Source organism: Callithrix jacchus, chromosome 3 (genome assembly GCF_049354715.1).
Source record: "Callithrix jacchus isolate 240 chromosome 3, calJac240_pri, whole genome shotgun sequence".
Classification (NCBI taxonomy): domain Eukaryota; kingdom Metazoa; phylum Chordata; class Mammalia; order Primates; family Cebidae; genus Callithrix; species Callithrix jacchus.
In genome coordinates this window covers 103,130,667-103,152,858 of record NC_133504.1, presented here as the reverse complement: position 1 = coordinate 103,152,858, position 22,192 = coordinate 103,130,667, and the positions used below count along the sequence as shown (strand labels likewise).

Genomic DNA, 22,192 nt, shown 5'->3' with positions numbered 1-22,192 from the left:
GCATTTTTTTTCTACCTGAACCTGGACTAAACCTCTGAACTCTTCTCAGTATGATACTTTAGGCAGCTACTAGCAATTGGTCGGTGAAAATCAATTGGTGCTTGCCCTGACACTCAATTTGCCCTTTCTGATGTATATGATGTGAATGCATTCCTGCTTCGAGGTAGAGAATAATATTTTATAACCTTTCAAAAACACCCCCATTGCTCATTTTGTTTGAAAAGATAAGGTCACACTTCGTTTTGTTGTTGTTGCCCTCCACTCCTTCTTACACAGAAACCATGAGAAAGCTTGAAGAAAAAGTAGATGTCTACAACTGCAATTTTATCAAAGAGACAACAAGTCTTCCCTCAGGATCACTTACATATGACAGTTATTTCAAAGGAACAAAAATACCTGTAGTGGCATGAAATTTTGTAAAGTGGAGTTCTAGCCATAGGTATTCTTCATGAATATACCACTACATTTAAAAAAAATAAAAATGATACCAATTGGACAAAAATCCACAAGGCCATAATAATGAGGCTACTTAGAAACAGCCACGAATATCTGACAGGTCAGGAAAGTAGACGGTCTCACGCAGACTTTGCTGTTAAAAATACTCCAGTGATGTGTTTTTATAGGCGGGCAAGGGAAAATGTCCATAAATAGCTCTGGGAAGTTTAGCCAAGAATTTAAGTTGCCAGTGAAAATATTAAATTGACCATCAATAGAAATATTTCATATTTAGTTAATACTTAAAAGGGCAAAAATAAGGAGAAGGTGAATTATAGTAATATTTAAACTTGTAGAATTATTTTCTCTTTGGTATATTCTGTATTTTTCTAATATTTCAGTTTCTTTCCCTATTTTCATATCCTATGATTTTCTTCATCCCAACTTATATTTTCATTCATCATTGATTTAAATACTTTATTTCTTTTTTGTTCCTGAAGGTGGATTTTTTAACCTTGTTCCAGAAACTTTCCCATCTGAATTTCAAATCATCATTGCTTTATAGTCAATGTCTTTTCAAGCGGTTGGGGGGGAATTTTAACGGGTGTGAGGGGTTGGGAAGGAAAACTTCACCTTTCCAGTACTGGAAATTCGAATCAGTAAGATGTCCTTCATTCTGATATACACTTCCCTGGGTGTTTACTGTCGGCACTCAACCATGAACTATTACTTGGCAGCTGTAGTCTCTAATCCTAACTCAGGTTTGTGAAGTTTCACAATTTTTTCCCTAGAGAACAGCCAATGCTGAGCTGGCACAATACCACAGAGCACAGAGCTTTGAGGAGCACACGACTGGCAACCATATAAGGAATACAGGACTTGGTCATGGCAGCCCATGGCAGCCGGAGAAGTGCACTCAGCTCTTCATAATTCTGTGCAACCATGCGAGTGAGGACAAAGATTGTGCAGCCCCTCCCTGCTTGCCTTCTCCCACATTCGTTTGAGAAGGAGAGCTTGTACAGCACATACACTAAAATTTGAACGATGCAGAGAAGGCTAACATGGAATCTAAATTTTAAAAAAGGAAAGGAAGAAATGAAAAATAAGAAAGGAACAGAAACAGATGCTGGTCAGCAATATTTCAGAATGATGGTCTGATACATGGTGACTTCTAACTTATTAAAGAATAAGTGTTTTCTTGAAAAACCAATTCAATGGACAGTTACTTAGCTGGTTATAAATTTAAAAATTGAAAAGCTTTATAAATCATCTTACATGTTTCAACTCTCTCCTCTGATGAACTTAGGAGAGTTACTGTAACTCTTTAAGTTATGACTGAGTCGGAATTCAGAAGCAGGATCAGGGCTTACTTGAATCATTTGTCTAGGCTTTTTGATTTGGGGAAGCTCTTTCGTTTTTATTTCCTTTAGACACAGAAAATGTTTCCCTTGTCTTAAAGTGGACATTTTTGTCCTCACTAATATTTTTCTTTTCTTTTTCCTTTTTCTTTTTGAGACGGAGTCTCCCTTTGTCACCCAGGCTGGAATGCAATGGCCTGATCTTGGCTTACTGCAACCTCCGCCTCCAGGGTTCAAGCAATTCTCCAGCCTCAGCCTCTTGAGTAGCTGGGATTACAGGCATGTGTCACCCACCACACCCAGCTAATTTTGGTATCTTTAGTAGAGATGGGGTTTCACCATGTTAGCCAGGCTGGTCTCAAACTCCTGACCTCAAGTGATCTGCCCACCTCAACCTCCCAAAGAGCTTGAATTGCAGTAATGAGCCACCATGACTTGCCTGATATCATTTTTAATATTGTAAACTTGTAAGTTCTTTCTTATATTCCAATTTTCTTCACACCTCTCCTCTCATTGTTTCTTGCCAGTTACTGCAGTAAGGGTAATATTATCTAGCAATGGTAGATAATACATTAAAATTTAATGTTAAAAACATTCTTCTTAAAATTCTCAACAAATCATCTGGGTTATTACTTCTGATACTCTGCCACTGGAAGCTAAAAAAGAGGTTAAGTGTCTACAAAAGTGTGCCTTTCCTGTTTTCCTCAGTTATTGCAATTCCAAATTTGTACTGGGAATTTTAATGTAAACAAGTTTGCAATGATTTTCATACCATCCTTGAAACCTCTGAGTCTTGTAAACATTTTTAGGGTTATGTAGAGGTATGTAGAATGATCACAGATGGATTTAATTTGTTTTTCCCATTTTTTCTGTAGCCTAACTTAACAAGATTGAGGTTCAGGGACATGGAAAATTAACCTTACAGTTTGGAAACACAGATCAAGTGGCATAGACTCAGTTTAAGAAGGTCATTTCGTGACTCACTGATAATTATTTCAGGACAGATTTGATAATTCAGAGTGAGCCATGTTAGTCTTCAAAACAAAGTAAGAAAAAGTTACTGCTTGGCACTTGGAAAAGCATATTCATCTCATATAGATAACAGGAGGGAAAATAGTGAGGCTCTTCGGGTTTGCTTACTGATTTTATGTTTGCCTTTGGCAAGTATATCATAGGTTAATAAAGCCCTTCGGAATTTTGATTTTTGAAACACTAACACATATAAACTTAAAAGCACTACCAGTTGATTAGAAGATGGTACAACTGGGTGTGAATGCTGCTGCCTGTTTCACACGCAAACTGCGTCCAGCAAACAATGCTGGGAACAGAGCCAAGAAATGTCATTTCTCTCACTTCATACTTCCATAATAAGTCTCCATCCTTAAATGCTTGTCCCTGTTCTGTCTGCTGACTAATCCACCCACTCAAAATCTTTCCTGTTTACACTGTAAAAGAATGGTATTTTTAAAACCTTTACCCCTTTAGCAAAAACACCCAACAGAAAGCCTTGCACACAGGGACGTGTAATAAATGTCATTTTGAAAATCTTTTAAAATAGATATCCCTTTGTGAACTCCACAGATCATGCAAAGGAATAAGTCAAAGCTAAACCCAGCCACTTGACTCTCCCTTACAAACGTGTTACTATCAGGAAACACTACAATCCGAGTGCAAGATTAAAACTCTGAAAGATTCTACCTGTTTAGCATGCAACTTAATCCTCTAATTCGTAGAATCAACATCAACACTTCAGAAGGATCTGTCCTGATTTGGCACAGCATTGGATTTTTCTTAGCTTGTGAAATTGATCCTCTCCCTAACCTAGATTGCTAAACCTCATAGAAGACATTATTAGGCATGAGCAACAGTTTATTTCTGAAATCTGAATAAAAAATGGGCATTCACTCACACAGTAGGCGACAATCCATGGTTATTTCCCTCATATAAACAAACTGCCCTTAACTAAGTCCAGAAACCTCTTTTAAACCTCCTGCAGAAGGTCAACTAGTTAGGGTTTATTTTCCTTTCTTGCCTTTGTAGGAATTTTAGAAAGCAAAATATCTTTTTAAAAAAGATTTTATGTAGCCCTCCATAAATCAGAATTGTTTGGCCATCTCTTCAGAGTCATAGCATTGAAGCAATTATAGTGTTTTCACTTTCCTCTACTGAGGGAACATGACCATTCTGTGGTTTCAGAGAACATTTAGAAAGATACTCAAATAAATCTGCTTATCTTCTCTTCTACCTCCAACATAGACCCAACTTTGCAATATATCACCATCATTGGGTCAAACTGACCACGGCAAACACAAACTTTGTTGCATTAGTTTAAGTCTCCACCAAATCTACCACCCTCTGCCATCACATTCGATAGTTATGCCACTGTCCTGCCATTATCCATTGTAAAATCTTATGGTGGGTTTTGTGAGGTTTTTCTTAAAACCTCACAGTCCTATTTTGCCTCCTTTAGCTCTGTGGTTACCAAACTTTGCTTGTTCTCCTTATAGGTATCTTTCTGACACACCAATTTCCATTTGGAGTCATTCCTATTATGAGCGTTTGTAATTCACCACTTGACTAAGTAATATTTTGCCCTTCAGCTTCTCTCACCTGTAATCATACTAAATGCTATTTGTCTTATAACAAGATATCAGAAAATAATTGTAAAAATAATTGGCAAGGAGAGGGTATCCTTGTCTAGTGCCAGGTAACAATATGTATAAGGCATTATTATTGTACAAACTTATCAAGTAATTAACATCAACTAAGCTTTAACACCCAGCACACCTGATGCCAGATGTTTTACTCTGACACCCAGCACACCTGAGGCCAGGGCTTGGGAGGTGAGGTCTAGGTGCTCTGCTCCCAGCTCAGGCTGCTGGCATTATTGGATCACACGAGGAAGGTCATTTCTGAAGACATACCAGAGATGGTTCACTCAATAACAGAGATCAGTGACTGTGCTGAGCCAGGAGGGAATCTACCTGTAAATCTGTGCAAAGAAAAGCGGGGATAAATGTAAGTACAGCAAGGCACCAAAGCGTCAACTCATGCTTCAGCAAAATAAAGGCAGTAGGATGAAACAGGAGCGGGGCCTAAAGCAGGAAGAGATGAGATGAAGTGTGAAGAACAGGCCAGCCTACCCCCACTAGTATTGCTACACTTTGCAGAACCTCTAGACTTTTGTTTCCCCACCCGTCGCTCACCCTGATTAGCCAACTCAAAAAAATTTGTTTTTCCCCCCCACTTCTTTTCTTTCTGTCCCTCCTTTTGCACATTTTCCTGACTTGATATAAGAAAACACCAAAATCCAGTTTTGCAAATACAAAGCTTTTCTTACATGGACAGGAGAACAGAAGCCTGGGACTAATAATTTCTTTTCCTTTGAACAGATACCCAGCAGTGGGACTGCTGTGTTGAACAGTAGCTCTATTTTTAGTCCTTTGAGAAGTCTCCAAACTGTTTTCCATAGAGATTTAACTAACTTACATTCCCACCAATGATGTATAAACGTTACCTTTTGTACACGTCTACACCAACATCTATTATTTTTTGAATTTCTAATGATAGCCATGCTGACAAATGTGAACTGGTATCTCATTTGTGGTTTTAATTTATATTTCTCTGATAATTAGTGATGTTCAGCATTTTTTCATGTGGTTGATGGTCACTTGTAGTCTTCTTTTGAGAAATGTCTGTTCCTGTCCTTTGCCCATTTTTAATGGGATTGTTTGTTTTTTTCTTGTTAAGTAATTTGAGTTCCTTATAGAGTTTGGGTATTAGTCTATTGTTAAAAGCATAATTTGCAAATATATTTTCCCATTCTGTAGCTTGTCCACTTACTCTGTTGATTATTTCTTTTTTTTTAAATTTTTTTATTGCATTTTTGGTTTTGGGGTACATGTGAAGAACGTGCAAGATTGTCGCATAGACACACACATGGCAGTGTGATTTGCTGCCTTCCTCCCCTTCACTTATATCTGGCATTTCTCCCCATGCTATCTCTCCCCAACTCCCCACCCTCTACTGTCCCTCCCCTATTTCCTCCTGATAGACCCCAGTGTGTGTGCTCCCCTCCCTATGTCCATGTGTTCTCATTGTTCAACACCCGCCTATGAGTGAGAACATGCAGTGTTTAATTTTCTGTTCTTGTGTCAGTTTGCTGAGAATGATGGTTTCCAGGTTCATCCATGTCCCTACAAAGGACAAGAACTCATCATTTTTGATGGCTGCATAGTATTCCATGGTGTATATGTGCTACATTTTCCTTGTCCAGTCTATCATCAATGGGTATTTGGGTTGATTCCAGGTCTTTGCTATTGTAAATAGTGCTGCAGTGAGCATTCGTGTGCATGTGTCCTTATAGTAGAATGATTTATAATCCTTTGGATATATATACCCAGAAATGGAATTGCTGGGTTAAATGGAATTGCTATTTCTAGGTCCTTGAGGAATTGCCACACTGTCTTCCACAATGGTTGAACTAATTTACACTCCCACCAACAGTGTAAAAGTGTTCCTATTTCTCCACATCCTCTCCAGCATCTGTAGTCTCCAGATTTTTTAATGATTGCCATTCTAACTGGCGTGAAATGGTATCTCAATATGGTTTTGATTTGCATTTCTCTAATGACCAGTGATGATGAGCATTTTTTCATATGGCCTCATGTATGTCTTCTTTTGTAAAGTGTCTCCTCATAGCCTTTGCCTGCTTTTGAATGGGCTTATTTGTTTTCTTCTTGTAAATCTGTTTTAGTTCTTTGTAGATTCTGGCTATCAGCCCTTTGTCAGATGGGTAGATTGCAAAAATTTTTTCCCATTCCGTTGGTTGTGATTCACTCTAATGACTGCTTTTTTTATTGTGCAGAAGCTGTGGAGTTTGATTAGGTCCCCTTTGTCTATTTTGGCTTTTGTTGCCAATGCTTTTGGTGTTTTGGTCATGAAGTCCTTGCTTACGCCTATGTCCTGAATGGTTTTGCCTAGATTTTCTTCTAGGGTTTTTATGGTGTTAGGTCTTATGTTTAAATCTTTAATCCATGTGGAATTAATTTTAGTGTAAGGTGTCAGGAAGGGGTCCGGCTTCTGCTTTCTGCACATGGCTAGCCTGTTTCCCCAACTCCATTTATTAAACAGGAAATCCTTTCCCCATTGCTTGTTTTTGTCAGGTTTGTCAAAGATTGGATGGTTGTAGATGTGTTGTATTGCCTCCGAGGACTTTGTTCTGTTTCATTGGTCTATATCTCTGTTTTGGTACCAGTACCATGCTGTTTTGATTACTGTAGGTTTGTAGTATAGTTTGAAGTCCAGTAGTGTGATGCCTCCCGCTTTGTTCTTTTTGCTTAGAATTCACTTGGCTATGCGGGCTCTCTTTTGGTTCCATATGAAGTTTAAGGTAGTTTTTTTCCAGTTCTGTGAAGGAGGTCATTGGTAGTTTGATGGGGATAGCGTTGAATCTGTAAATTATTCTGGGCAGTATGGCCATTTTCACAATATTGATTCTTCCTAACCATGAACATGGAATGTTTCTCCATCTGTTTGTGTCCTCTATTATTTCATTGAGAAGTGGTTTGCAGTTCTCCTTGAAGATGTCCCTTACATTGTTTGTTAGTTGTATTCCTAGGTATTTTATTCTCTTTGTAGCAATTGTGAATGGCAGTTTGTTCTTGATTTGGCTCTCTTTAAGTCTATTATTGGTGTATAGGAATGCTTGTGATTTTTGCACATTGATTTTATATCCTGAGACTTTGCTGAAGTTGCTTATCAGTTTCAGGAGATTTTGGACTAAGACGATGGGGTCTTTTAGATATACAATCATGTCGTCTGCAAATAGAAACGATTTGACTTCCTGCTTTCCTATTTCAATACTCTTTATTTCTTTTTCTTGCCTGATTGCTGTTGCTAGAACTTCCAATACTATATTGAATAGGAAAGTGAGAGAGGGCATCCTTGTCTAGTGCCGGATTTCAAAGGGAATGCTTCCAGTTTTTGCCCATTCAGTTGGCTGTTGGTTTGTTGTAAATAGCTTTTATTATTTGAGATACGTTCCATCAATACCTAGTTTATTGGGGGTTTTTAGCAGAAAGAGCTGTTGAATTTTGTCAAAGGCCTGCTCTGCATCAATTGAGATAATCATGTGATTTTTGTCTTTGGTGCTGTTTATGTGGTGAATTATGTTTATAGACTTGCATATGTTGAAACAGCCTTGCATGCCAGGGATGAATCCTACTTGATCATGGTGGATAAGCTTTTCAATGTGCTGTTGCAATAGGTTTGCCAGTATTTTATTGAAGATTTTTGCATCTATGTTCATCATGGATATTGGCCTGAAGTTTTCTTTTCTTGTTGAGTCTCTGCCGGGTTTTGGTATCAGGATGATATTGGTCTCATAAAATGATTTGGGAAGGATTCCCTCTTTTTGGATTATTTGGAATAGTTTCAGAAGAAATGGTACCAGCTCCTCTTTGTATGTCTGGTAGAATTCGGCTGTGAACCCTTTCTCGACCTGGGCTTTTTTTGAGTGGTAGGCTCTTAATTGCTGCCTCGACTTCAGCCCTTGTTATTAGTCTATTCAGGGTTTCAACTTCTTCCTCGTTTAGGTTTGGGAGGATGCAAGTGTCCAGGAATTTATCAATTTCTTCCAGGTTTACTAGTTTATGTGCATAGAATTTGCAATAATCTCTGATGATGGTTTGAATATCTCTGGAATCTGTGTGATATCCCCTTTATCATTTTTTATTGCATCTATTTGATTATTCTCTCTTTTCTTTTTTTATTAATCTGGCTAGTGGTCTATTTTGTTGATCTTTTCAAAAAACCAGCTCTTGATTTATTAATTTTTTGGAGGTTTTTTTGTGTCTCTATCTCCTTCAGTTCTGCTCTGATCTTAGTTATTTCCTGTCTTCTGCTAGGTTTTGAGTTTTTATAATCTTGCTCCTCTAGCTCTTTCAATTTTGATGAGAGGGTGTCAATTTTACATTTCTCCTTGCTTCAAATATAGGCATTTATTGCTATATATTTTCCTCTAGACACGGCTTTAAATGTGTCCCCGATATTCTGGTATGTTGTGTCTTCATTCTCATTGGTTTCGAAGAACATCTTTATTTCTGCCTTCATTTTATTGTTTATCCAGTCAACATTCAAGAGCCAGTGGTTTAGTTTCCATGAAATTGTGCGGTTCTGAGCTGCTTCTGAATTTTGAGTTCTAACTTGATTGCACTGTGGTCTGAGAGACTGTTACGATTTCCGTTCTTTTGCATTTGCTGAGGAGTGATTTACTTCCAATTATGTGGTCAATTTTAGAGTAGGTGTGATGTGGTGCTGAGAAGAATGTATATTCTGTGGATTTGGGGTGGAGGGTTCTGTAAATATCTATTAGGTTTGCTTGTTCCAGGTCTGAGTTCAAGTCCTGGATATTTTTGTTAATTTTCTGTCTAGTTGATCTGTCTAATATTGAGAATGGGGTGTTAAAGTTGCCCACTATTATTGCATTAGAGTCTAAGTCTCTTTGTAAGTCATTAAGAACTTGCTTTATGTATCTGGGTGCTCCTGTATTGGGTGCATATATATTTAGGATCATTAGCTCTTCTTGTTGCATTGATCCTTTTGCCATTATGTAATGTCCTTCTTTGTGTCTTTTGATCTTTGTTAAAGTCTATTTTGTCAGAGATGAGAATTGAGAATTGCCACTCCTGCTCTTTTTTTGCTCCCCATTTGCTTGGTAAATCTTACTCCATCCCTTTATTTTGAGCCTTTGTGTATCCTTGCATGTGAGATGGGTTTCCTGGATACAACACACTGATGGGTTTTGGCTTTTTAATCCAATTTGCCAGTCTGTGTCTTTTGATTGGGGCATTTAGCCCATTTACATTTAGGGTTAATATTGTTCTGTGTGAATTTGATCCTGCCATTTTGATGCTAGGTAGCTGTTTGGCCGTTACTTGATGCAGTTTTTTCATTGTGTTGATGCTCTTTACCATTTGGCATGTTTTTGGATTGGCTGGTACTGATTGTTCCTTTCTATGTTTAGTGCCTCTTTCAGGAGCTCTTGTAAAGCAGGCCTGGTGGTGATGAAATCTCTGAGTACTTGCTTGTTCGCAGATACTTTTATTTCTCCTTCACTTATGAAGCTTAGTTTGGCTGGATATGAAATTCTGGATTGAAAGTTCTTTTCTTTAAGGATGTTGAATATTGGCCCCCGCTCTCTTCTGGCTTATATTGTTTCTGCTGAGAGATCTGCTGTGAGTCTGATGGGCTTCCCTTTGTGGGTAACCCGACCTTTCTCTCTGGCTGCCCTTAGCATTTGCTCCTTCATTTCAACCCTGATGAATCTGATGATTATGTGCCTTGGTGTTGCTTTTCTTGAGGAATACCTTTATGGTGTTCTCTATATTTCCTGGACTTGAATATTGGCCTGCCTTGCTAGGTTGGGGAAGTTTTCCTGGATGATATCCTGAAGAGTATTTTCCAGCTTGGATTCATTCTCTCCGTCACATTCAGGTACACCTATCAAACTTAGATTAGGTCTTTTCATGTAGTCCCATATTTCTTGGAGACTTTGATCATTCCTTTCTACCCTTCCTTCTCCAATCTAGCCTTCTCATTTTATTTCATTGAGTTGATCTTCAACCTCTGATATCCTATCTTCTGCTTGGTCAATTCGGCTGTTGAAACTTGTGTATGCTTCATGATGTTCTTTTTTTTTTTTTTTTGGAACGGAGTTTCACTCTTGTTACGCAGGCTGGAGTGCAATGGCGCGATCTCGGCTCACCGCAACCTCCACCTCCTGGGTTCAGGCAATTCTCCTGCCTCAGCCTCCTGAGTAGCTGGGATTACAGGCACGCGCCACCATGCCCAGCTAATTTTTTGTATTTTTAGTAGAGACGGGGTTTCACCATGTTGACCAGGATAGTCTCGATCTCTTGACCTCGTGATCCACCTGCCTCAGCCTCCCAAAGTGCTGGGATTACAGGCTTGAGCCACCGCACCCGGCCCCATGATGTTCTTGTGTTGTGCTTTTCAGCTCCATCATTTCACTTATATTCCTCTCTAAGTTGTTTATTCTCATTAGCATTTTGTCAAATCTTTTTTCAAGGTTCTTAGTTTCTTTGCATTGGGTTAGAACATGTTCTTTTGGCTCACGAAAGTTTCTTATTACCCACCTTCTAAAAGCCTGATTCTGTCAATTCATCATACTCATTCTCCATCCAGCCTTGTTCCCTTGCTGGTGATGAGTTGTGATCCCTTGTAGGAGGAGAGGCATTTTGGTTTCGGATGTTTTCATCCTTTTTGTGCTGGCTTTTTCCCATCTTTGTAGATTTATCCACCTGTCATCTTTGTAGTTGTTGACTTTCAGGTTGGGTCTCTGAGTGGACGTCCAGTTTGTTGATGATGAAGTTATTTCTTTCTGTTTCTTAGTTGTCCTTCTAACAGTCTGTCCCATCTGCTGTAGGACTGCTGAGGTCCACTCCAGGCCCTGCTTGCCTGGGAATCACCTGTAGAGGGTGCAGAACAGTAAGAGTGGCTGCCAGTTTCTTTTTCTGCTATCTTTGTCCCAGGATACCCGCGAGATGTCAGTCTGAGCTCTCCTTTATGAGGTGACTCTTTGGATATACAGGGGTCAGGGAGCTGCTTGAGGAGACAGTCTGTCCTTTATAGGAGCTCAAGTGCTGAGCTGTGAGCTCCATTGTTCATTCAGAGCTGCTGGGCAGGTACGTTTAAGTCTGCTGCAGCAGAACTCATGACACCCCCACCTCCTTTTTTTTCACCAGGTGCTCTGTCCTGGGGAGTTAGGGCTTTATTTATGAGTTTCTGTTTTGCTGCTTCCTTTTTTCAGGGCTGCCATACCCAACAAGAAGGCAGCCTAGTCACTCTCTGCCTGCAGAGGCTTTGCTGAGCTGCTGTGGGCTCCACACAGCTGCCCTGTGAACTTCCCTGCAGTCCTGTTTATACGAGTGTAGTCAGAACTGCGTCGGGAATGATGGCTCACCTCTATAATGGCAGACTCTCTCTGTAATGGTGGGCTGCCTAGGCAATGGTGGCTGCCTCAGCAATGGCAAACCATGTCTGTAGTGGTGGACTGCCTCGGTAATGGTGGACGCCCTTCCACCACAGAGCTGGACCATCCCAGGTTCAGCTATATTTGCTGTGAAACTCTCAATCGAGAGCATTTCCGATTGCTGTTTTTTGTGGGTGTGGGACCAGCCGAGACTGATCACCTGGCTCCCTGCCTCAGAGGCTTTTTTTTTTTTTTTAATTTGAACGGTCGAATGTCTCCCAGGTGTTCCAGTCACCTGTTGAAAAGGCGGTGGGATCTGTGTGATTTCCTGTGTGGTGACCCACTGCACTGGCTGAAACAGTGGTGCTGAGATTCGTGGCGCTTTTTTGCCCGGGAATCTCCTGGCCTGGCTCCCTGTTTCAGTCCCCTTTTTAGTCAGATGAATGGGTGACTCTGCCTTCAGGAACTCCAATCGCCAGCTAAAACGGCGCCCGAACCCGTGTAATTTGTAAGGAGAACTGCCATGCCAGGACACCAGCAAAACAGCCGTGCCGGCCATAACAGCCACGCTGACCAAACCAGCCATGCTGGCAACCTGTAGGGCTCCTCTGCTTAGGAATCTCCTAGTCTGTGGGCAATAAAAATCCATCTGGAAAGGCGGCATCCACTCACCCCGCCCCCCAACACTTTCACTGAGAGCTGCATTCCTGAGCTGCTCCTAATCGGCCATCTTGGATTCCTCCTGATTATTTCTTTTGCTATGCAAAAGCTTTTGGTTTAAGTTCCATTCATCTATTCTTGTTTTTGCTTCATCATAGATTTTGGAGATTTTCATCATAGATTCTTTCCCTAGAGCAATGTCCACAAGAGATTTTTCTAAGTTTTCTTCTAGGATTTATATACTTTTGGGTCTTACATTTAACTTTTTAATCCATCTTGAGTTAATTTTTGCATACAGTGAGAGATAAGGGTCCAATTTCATTCTTCTGCATATGGCTAGCCAATTTTCCCAACAGCATTTATTGAATAGGGTGTCATGTCCCCATTGTTTATTTTTGTTGACTTTGTCAAAGATCAGTTGGTTGTAGGTAAGTGGCTTTATTTCTGTGTTCTCTATTTTGTTTCATTGATCTATAGGTCTATTTTTATACCAGTACCATGCTGTTGTAGTAATTATCGTCTTTTAGTATAGTTTGAAGAGGGGCAATGTGATGCTTCCAGCTTTGTTCTTTTTGCTCAGGATTGCTTTGGCTATTCAGGCCCTTCTTTGGTTCTTCATGAGCTTTATGATTGCTTTTTCTAATTATGTGAACAGTGACATTGGTATATTGTTAGGGATTTCATTGACTCTGTGCATTGCTTTGAGCATTATGGTCATTTTAACAATATTGATTCTTCCAATCTGTGGGCATGGGATGTGTTTCTATTTGTTTGTGACATCTGTGATTTCTTTTATTGGCATTTTGTAGTTCTTCTTGTAGAGATCTTTCAGCTCATTGGTTAAATGTATTCTTAGGCATTTTATGGTGTGTGTGTGTTCAGTGTAAATGGGATTGAGTTATTGATTTCGTTCTCAGGTCGAAAGTTACTAGTGTATACAAATGCTGCTGATTTTTAGACATATATTGGTGTCATATATAAAGTCCAGGAGTCTTTTGCAGAAGTCTTTAGGGTTTTCTAGGTATACAGTCATGTTATCAATAAACGTATAATTTGACTTCCTCTTTTCTAATTTGGATATTATTTATTTATTTCTCTTGCCTGTTGCTCTGGCTAGGACTTTCAGTATTGTGTTGAATAGGAATGGTGAGAGTCAACATTCTCATCTTATTTTGGTTTTTAGAGGGAGTGCTTTTAACTTTTCCCCATCCAGTAGGATATTGGCTATGGATTTGTCACATATGGTTGTTATTATTTTGAAGCAATGACTTTTAAAAACAGGAGAATATGTGAAGCAATGATTTTTGAAAAGAATGCTATTTCAATGAATTTTGTGTCCTATAATGCATTATTGGGGAATCCATACTATGTGCTAGTTATTCTTCTAGGTGCTTTATATGCAATGTGTCATTTACTCTTCACAACATTAATAACAATATGAGGCAGGACCCATTATTATCCATAATTTACTAATTAAGAGTCAGAAGTACATGGCAAAAACTTGACAAGATGACCAGGAATAAGTTAGGGAGACAGGATTCAAACACAGGCAGTTTGACAACTTAGACCATGTTTTAACTTCCTCCCCACCCCCAGCCTCACTGTGCTACTGCTTCAATGCAGAGGACATCTGAGTGGAGAAAGTGTTATCCATTTCTCCAGTCATCATACTTGCTATGGCTGATTTTATGTGTCAACTTGACTGGGCCACAGGGTACCCAGATATTTGATCAGACATTACTCTGCATGTGTTTGTCAGGATGTTTTGGGGTGAGATTAGTTTAAATCAGTAGATTGTGTAAGGCAAATTACCCTCTCTAATGTGAGTGGGCCTCATCCAATCAGTTGAATATAAGAAAAGACCGACCCTCCCCTTAGTAGGAAAATTTTCTACCTGCTTATATTAAAACTGAAACATCAGTTCTTTCTGTTTCTCCAGCTTCTCAGTCTTCAGATTGGATGGCACCATCAGCTTTTTTGGTCCTCAGGCTTTTGGACTTGAACAACTACAACATCAACTCTCCTGGGTCTCCAGCTTTCCATTTCATTCTGCAGATCTTGGAACTTTCAGCATCCATAATTTTGTGGAGCAACTCCTTATAATAAGTCTCTTTCTATATACATACATATACATTCTACTGATTCTATCTGTTTATTTGGAGAACCCTAATATGATACTTCATCTATGTATGCCATGGGGAATAGAGGTTATTTTTTCAGATTCTTGAAATTTCTCATGAGGAAAATGGGCAGACAATTTCATTATTGTCCCCTTAAAGACATTATTTATAGTACTTTATACTATAACTCACTATTCTAAGTTACAGGTCTTAGATGTTCACATGAAAAATGACCTTAAACTTCAATTTTCAAGTGATCAACTTAAACACTTAGGAGCTCAGCAACTGATATTCATATGTCAATTTAGTTCCATAATTAACACTTTAGAAGTGTAGTTTTAGTACTGATCTGTTGTGATTGGCTTAAGTCTACTGAAGTGTGGAAATAATTGAGAATTTTTAGCTCTTAATAGTAGTTCATTTTAAGGGAAAAAGTTATTTTTTCACTATTCATAATATTCTGTCTCTAAAATATTTAATCTATTTGTCTATACCTTGATTTTGCTCTTAGTCTCAAATGGAAATATTGCATTCAGTTTTATTTTCTTAAACAAGTCTTCCCACATACTTTTGCAGTTTTTATTTGTACATTTGATAGCCATATGAGCTTTTGATTTTTCAGATTAAAATTTTTACACTTGGGAGATGTGCATTCATAGTTAATTGATCAAGTATATTTGAAATAGCATTGTAATTTCAGTAACTTGTGATTTAATTCCTTTTATAGTTATTTCAAGATACTGGTTCCCTGCCACTGATGAGAAGTTTTGACATGAAACTTATTCTTTCATTGTTAGCATTCTGAAGTCTAATTTGGATAAAAGGCTAGTTATTGCCTTTACTTTATGGCCTCTTAAAGATTGCTGTTTGGAAATGAAGACTAGATAAATCTGAATCAAAAAATTAGGCTGGGCACCATGGCTCATGCCTGCTAATCCCAGCATTTGGGAAGCCCAAGGCTGGAGGATTACTTGAAACTGGGAGTTTGAGGTCACAGTGAGCTATGATCCAGTCACTGCATTCCAGCTTGGGCAACAGAGCAAGACATTGTTTCAAAAAATAAAAATACAAAATAGAACTCCTTGAGAATATAATCTAATATGTTTATGTTTTCCTAACGCTGTTATTCCTCTAATACAATAATATTTATAAACTAAAACCTCATTAGCTCTAATTACTCTCACCTTTGTCTTTTTAAAAATTAAATCAAATTAAAGCCTTTTCTTAGATTTTGCAACATTTAGATCCCCTCCCCCAATAACAGGAATTCAAAGCAAAAGCATTTCTTGGCAGTATAAAGTAGAAATTAAAACAATTAGAGTTAGTCAATAGAATAGTTTAGTCATTATCATACCTGAAAAAGTAGAAAGAAAAAGTTTTCTGTTTCCATGCCACTAAACAGTAACATTCTGTACTGTTGGCTGGACCACGATGGATTTGTGGTTTTTAAACCTTATATTCACCTTTCTGAACTTCTTTATAAAATTATAAAAACATATAACTGATTAACAGTTAAACATAGATAGCTAGTCTAATAAAAAATTGTAACTATGAAAACTAAATGTCTTCTATTTAACTGCTAAGTTATTGTAATAATTCCCACAATTATTTGGGGGAGGGGAATATCTACATAAATTAGAGTACACTCTTATTCAGCCTTGCTAATTATTATGTACCAGAAAGGCATACAAATTAGATATATTTCCAGAATCATTAGTTGATTACTTTAGTATTTCAGTCTCGTCACATGAGAGTCATAATGATATTGCATTCAATACCAACCATATAATCTTAGCCTGCTCTTACTTTTCTTCAGTCATAGATTTTCAAGATGCAGTCCCTTTATAATGCATTCCTATTCTTTCTCCCTTTCTCCTCCCACTCCCAACTTCCCTACCCACCCCCTACCACTACCCCAAAAGCCACATCCAAAACTTATGCTTTGCTTCAAAGCATGTATTTTCCAAATCAGAATTTTGTTTCTGGTGTGATTTGTTATTTTTTTATAACTTCTAATATGTTTATGCATTTCTAAAGCTGTTAATCCTCTAACACAATAATATTTATAAGCTGGAACCTCATTAGCTCTAATTACTCTCAACTTTGTCTTTTAAAAATTCAAACTTAGATTCACCTTTACAACTTTTGTAACTAAGCTGTTTTTCATTTTCAAGGCCCAAATAATAGCTAGATAAAAACTTTACAGCAGCATGTAAAAAACATAGAGGTGCATGTATGTGTGCTAAGAATACAGCTGTAGTTTTCTTTCAGATTGTTCTGTGCAGAGTAGAGTCTATAAGGGGAAGAGGTTGAAATAATCACTCTAATGTCTAGTTCATTAGCCTAGGATTGGATACCTTCTCCAGTCACAGAGGAATGGTTCTCGTATTGAAAATGAAACTAGCATTTTACTTCGTGATTAACAGGAACAGAAAGATATGCCTGACTATTTTAAAAATTCTTTTTCAATGCAGGAATGGAGGTCTAGACTCAGAGTCATGTGAAACTCAATTCAAGAAATAGTTTGGAAAAATTACTAGCATAGTTTGACTATAATCTGAAGTTTTCCAACATTCCATAGGACTTAAACCTAAATAACTAGCCACTCTGACAATTTGTAAGATAAGACCTATTAATGGAGTTATAGCCTAAAGGTGAAAACACAGAACATTTCCTCACCCTGGTTATCTATTATCTGACAAGATTCTGTGGGTCATTGGGGCCTCAGTAATCCTTTGCATTGAACAAGTCAGATTGCAAAACACAGGACTACGAATACCTCCTCTGAGTTTTCCTTTTTGTTTTAAAAGTAACAGATTTGTATGAAAAACAACATATATATATTTACTTTATTAACAGGTTATCTGAGATGTACTAATGTAATCTGTGTAGAAAATATTCTGGCATATCTTCAGGAAGAAATGATTAATAAAAAATGTTAAAACTACCATTACTCTTCAAAGATATTGCATTGGAGGTATAGTAGGATGCTTTTAAAACTGTTAAATGGATTACATCAACAATATATGTAGGATATCAAGTAATAATACTTGCTGCTATTCATATCTACTGGGTCAGGAACTAAGCAAAGTACTTTATGTGGTATGTTATGCAAGCCTTATAAGAACTTCTAATGTAAGAATTAATAATCTGCTTGTACAGATAAGAAAACTATATTTTGTACACATTGTGAGTATGTGGTTGGTCAGGGACTCAAACCAAGGTCTGATTAACTCTTAAGCCCATGCCTATAACTTTGCCCTGTGCTGCGTTATCACATTAAATGTTCCCAGCATCTGTCTCATACAGAAACGTAAATGAAAGAAAAGATACAAATCTTTTTTATTTTTAAATATGTCTCATTTGTGTCAGTGGTTGAAAAAGTACTAGGAGTTTGGGAGGAAGGACCAGTGTGTTGAAGTATTAATACTATTCCTAAGGTACCAAATTCCCCCAAATCAGTGGTTTTAACATAAGGGTTTTTGCTTTTAATTTCTTCCTCATATTCAAAACAGAAATTTCTGATAAGTGGGCAGCTTTAGTACAAGTGGTCCTTTGGTTCTTTCCATGATAAATGGCTTTGTCATCTTCAATATGTGATTTTCAAGGGTGTCAAAACAGTTTAGTGTAGTGGATTATGAATTGGAGGTTTTTATGGGGCAGGCTTGGTAGTGTCACTCATCTCTTCTGCTTATTTCCATTGGTAAAATTTAGTCGCATTAACCCACCTAACGCCAAAGGAGGCTGAAAAATAATCTAGTTATTTGCTATGGTCTGAATGTGTCTAAAATTCTATGTTGAAACTTAATCACTGATATGATAGTATTAAAGGATGGGACCTCCTAAAGGTGATAAAGTGATGAATGGGATTAGAGACCTTATTAAAGAGGTATGAGGAAGCTGTTTGTCCCTTCTGCCCCTTCCACTATGAGAGGACACACAAGAAGGTGCAAGCCATCTCCAGATGCAGAATCTGCTTCACCCTTGATCTTGGACTTCCCAGTCTCTAGAACTATGAGCAATAACTTTCTATTCTGTATAAACTACTCAGTCTAAGACATTTTGTTATAGAAGCAGGAATGGACTTAGACACTATGTGACCAAAAGAAAGGTGGTTAGGGGGGTCAAATTTGATGCTATGATATGGTGTCCTGGAGGTTAGAACTACTGAAGTAAAAACTGCAATTTGGTCATATTAAAAAATTGTTGACCACTCGAAGAGTTAAGAAACCATTATCTTTTCTCGTTTGTGTTAATACTTTCCTTTTAGTCTTTAACTTCTACTTTTTAGTTACTTAGAGGGACCTACAAATAGCTATTTCGATACCATAAAATGCATAAGGGCCAATATGTGTATATGTTTGTGTATTTGAGTTTGTCACAGTGGCATGGATAGCAGAAAGACCTGTTTTGTGTTTTGATTATTGCAGGCTTTTTCTTTTCCACATGACTTGTAAATATGTTACTTCTAAATATATTGAAGTAGTATAGCAATATAAGTATTAATGGGACTTATACTTCCACTATGGTAAAATATCAGTGGCCAAATTTGTGTTCCATTTTAAACAACTAGAACTGGATGATGTATATTAAATTATGCCTTTTCAGACACTGAGTAACTGGCAATGTAGCACTGCTATCCCTGATGGAAGAAAAACTAAAAGCAAGGTTTATTCCTGCCCCATCTTAATGTCTGGAGGCATTTCCCAAAACCAGATCCCAGAGAGATCAATGCATTGAGGAGGCAGAGATCAGAGTTCTGGGAGGCTAAAGTAGTTAATTTTATAAGACGGGAATCAGCTATACAGAGGAAGAGCAGGCATCAGAGATCGGAAGAAGGCTTTCCTGAACTTCTGGCTGAGAACTGATCTGCACATGTATGCGAAGAAACTACTGATACACATCTTGCAGAAAAAACTATCAGGAAACAGTAAACCAAACAATTCCTGGGGTTCTCACCGAGCTAGAAATTGTTTGTGTTCCCAACAGCCAAAGAGAAAAACCTTTCATTACACAGTCATTTAGCAGAATCCTCAGGAAGAGATCACCTTAATAGTGGAGATAACTTAGAATAAAGGCTGCTCTGTATCTATCTTAACAAAGTTAAAAGCAAGCTTGAAAGAACCAAACTACTTCCAAGTAACTTAAGTGTTCTCAGATTTCTATATGATTTATAGGAGTACAACAAAAGATAGCACCCAATAGTGTAAAATTTACAATCTTCAGCAGCCAAACAAAATTTACTAGGCTTACAAAGAAGCAGGAAAACATGACCCATAGCCAAGAAAACACTCAATCAATAGAAACAGACCTAGAAATTATAGACATGATAGTATTAGGAGATAAAGACATTAAAGGAGCTGCTATATGGTCTATATACTCAAGGAGATGAAGGAAAATAAGAATATGATGCAGAGTGAAATGGAAGATACAAAAAAGATTCCAACAAAATTCTGCAGATTAAAAACACAATATCTGAAATTAAAAATACACTGGATGTGATTAACTGCAGAATACACACTGCAAAAAAGATCACTTAACTTCAAGACACAGCAATAAAAACTATCCAAAATGAAAAACTGATTTTAAGAAATTAGAAAAAAATGAACAGAGCATCATGACATCAAGGCAAGTATCAAGCATTCTAACATACATTTAGGTGGGTCCCAGATGGGAAGAGAAGCACAGAAAAACTATCTGTAGAAACACTGGCTGAAATGTTTTCAAATTTAATGAAAAATATAAATCTATGAAACAGAAAATATCAACACACCCCAAGCAAAATAAAGATAAAACCACACCAAAGCGCATCATAAATGCATTGCTGAATCAAATACAACAAAGGTGACGTCACAACCAATCCCACAGAAATATAAAACACACTCAGAGACTATTATGAACACCCCTATGCCCACAAACTAAAAAATCTAGAGGAAATGGATAAATTCCTGGAAACCCTAACCCTAACCCTAACCCTAACCCTAACCCTAACAACTACCTCCCAAGATTGAAAAGGGAAGAAATTGAAACCATGAAGACATCAATCCTGAGTTCCAAAATTGAATCAGTAATAAAAAACCAGCCAATCAAAAAAAGCTCTGGACCAAATGGATTCACAGGCAGATTCTACCAAATATACAAAAAACAGCTGGTACTAGTCCTACTAAAACTATTCCAAAAAATTGAGGAAGAAGAATCACTCCTTGGCTGGACAAAGTGGCTCACACATGTAATCCCAGCACTTTGGGAAGCCAAGGCAGGTGGATCACAAGGTCTGGAGATTATTAGCCATCCTGGCTAATAGGGTGAAACCCCATCTCTACTAAAAAAATACAAAAAAAAAAAAATTAGCTGAGCCTAGTGGCATGTGCCTGTAGTCCCAGCTACTTAGGAGCCTGAGACAGGAGAATCACTTGTCCTGGGAGGCAGAGGTTGTGATGAGCTGAGATTGTGCCTCTGTACTCCAGCCTAGCGACAGCAAGACTCCATCTAAAAAAAAATTAAAAAAAGGAATTCCTCCCTAACTCACTCTGTGAACCTAGTCAATATCAAAATGTGGCAAAGACACAACAAAAGAGAAAACTACAGCCCAATATCCCTGCTGAACACAGATTCAAATATCCTCAACAAAATACTAGCAAAGCAAATACAGGAGCACACCAAAAAGTTAAATCACCACAATCAAGTGGGCTTTATTCTTGCCATGCAAAGTTGTTTCAACATATACAAATCAATAGATGTATATTAAAAGCAGAATTAAAAACAAAAAACATATAATCATCTCAATTGATGCAGAAAAACTATTCAATAAAATTCAATATCTCTTCATGATAATAACAAACTAGGCATGAAAGGAACATATCTCAAAATAACAAGACACGTGGGTCTTGTTATTCAAACCCAGTTCAAATGCACAGCCGATGTCATACTTAATGGGTGAAAGCTGGAAGCATTTGCCCTAAGAACTGGAACAAGACAAGGATTTCCCATTCAACCTAGTACTGGAAGTCCTAGCCAAAGCAATCAGGCAAAAGAAAAAAGAAAAGATCCAAATTGGAAAAGAAGAAGTCGAATTATCTCTCTTCACTGATGCTATGATTCTATACTTAAAAAACCCTAAAAACTTCTTTAAAAGACTCCTAGACTTGATAAACAACTTTAGGAAAGTTTCAAGACACAAAATCAATGTAAAAGGTCATTAGCATTTTATACAGCAAGAATATTCAAGTTAACAGCCAAATCATGAATACAATCCCATTTGCAATAGTCACACACAAGAAATAAAATACGTAAAAATATATCTAACCAAGGAGATGAAAGATCTCTACAAGGAGAACTATGAAACATTGATGAAAGAAATCACAGATGACACAAACAAATGGAAAAACATCTGATGCTAATGGATTGAAAGAATCAATATTACAATGTCCATATTGCACACAGCAGTCTACAAATTCAATGCAATCCCTATCAAAATACCAGTGTCATTTTTCACAGTAGAAAAAAATGCTCCTAAAGTTCATATGGAAACAAAAAAAGAGTCTGAATAGCCAAAGTAGTTCTAAGCAAAAAGAACAGATCTGAAGGCATCACATTGCCCCACTTCGAATTACACCATAAGGCTA

General features: G+C 37.7%; 1 pseudogene; it reads right to left on the bottom strand.

The window, feature by feature from the left end:
* LOC100404003 (protein lifeguard 4-like) overlaps window positions 1-12,373 on the bottom strand; it is a 60,025-nt pseudogene extending 47,652 nt beyond the window's left edge.
* Between the last annotated feature and the right edge of the window lie 9,819 nt (window positions 12,374-22,192).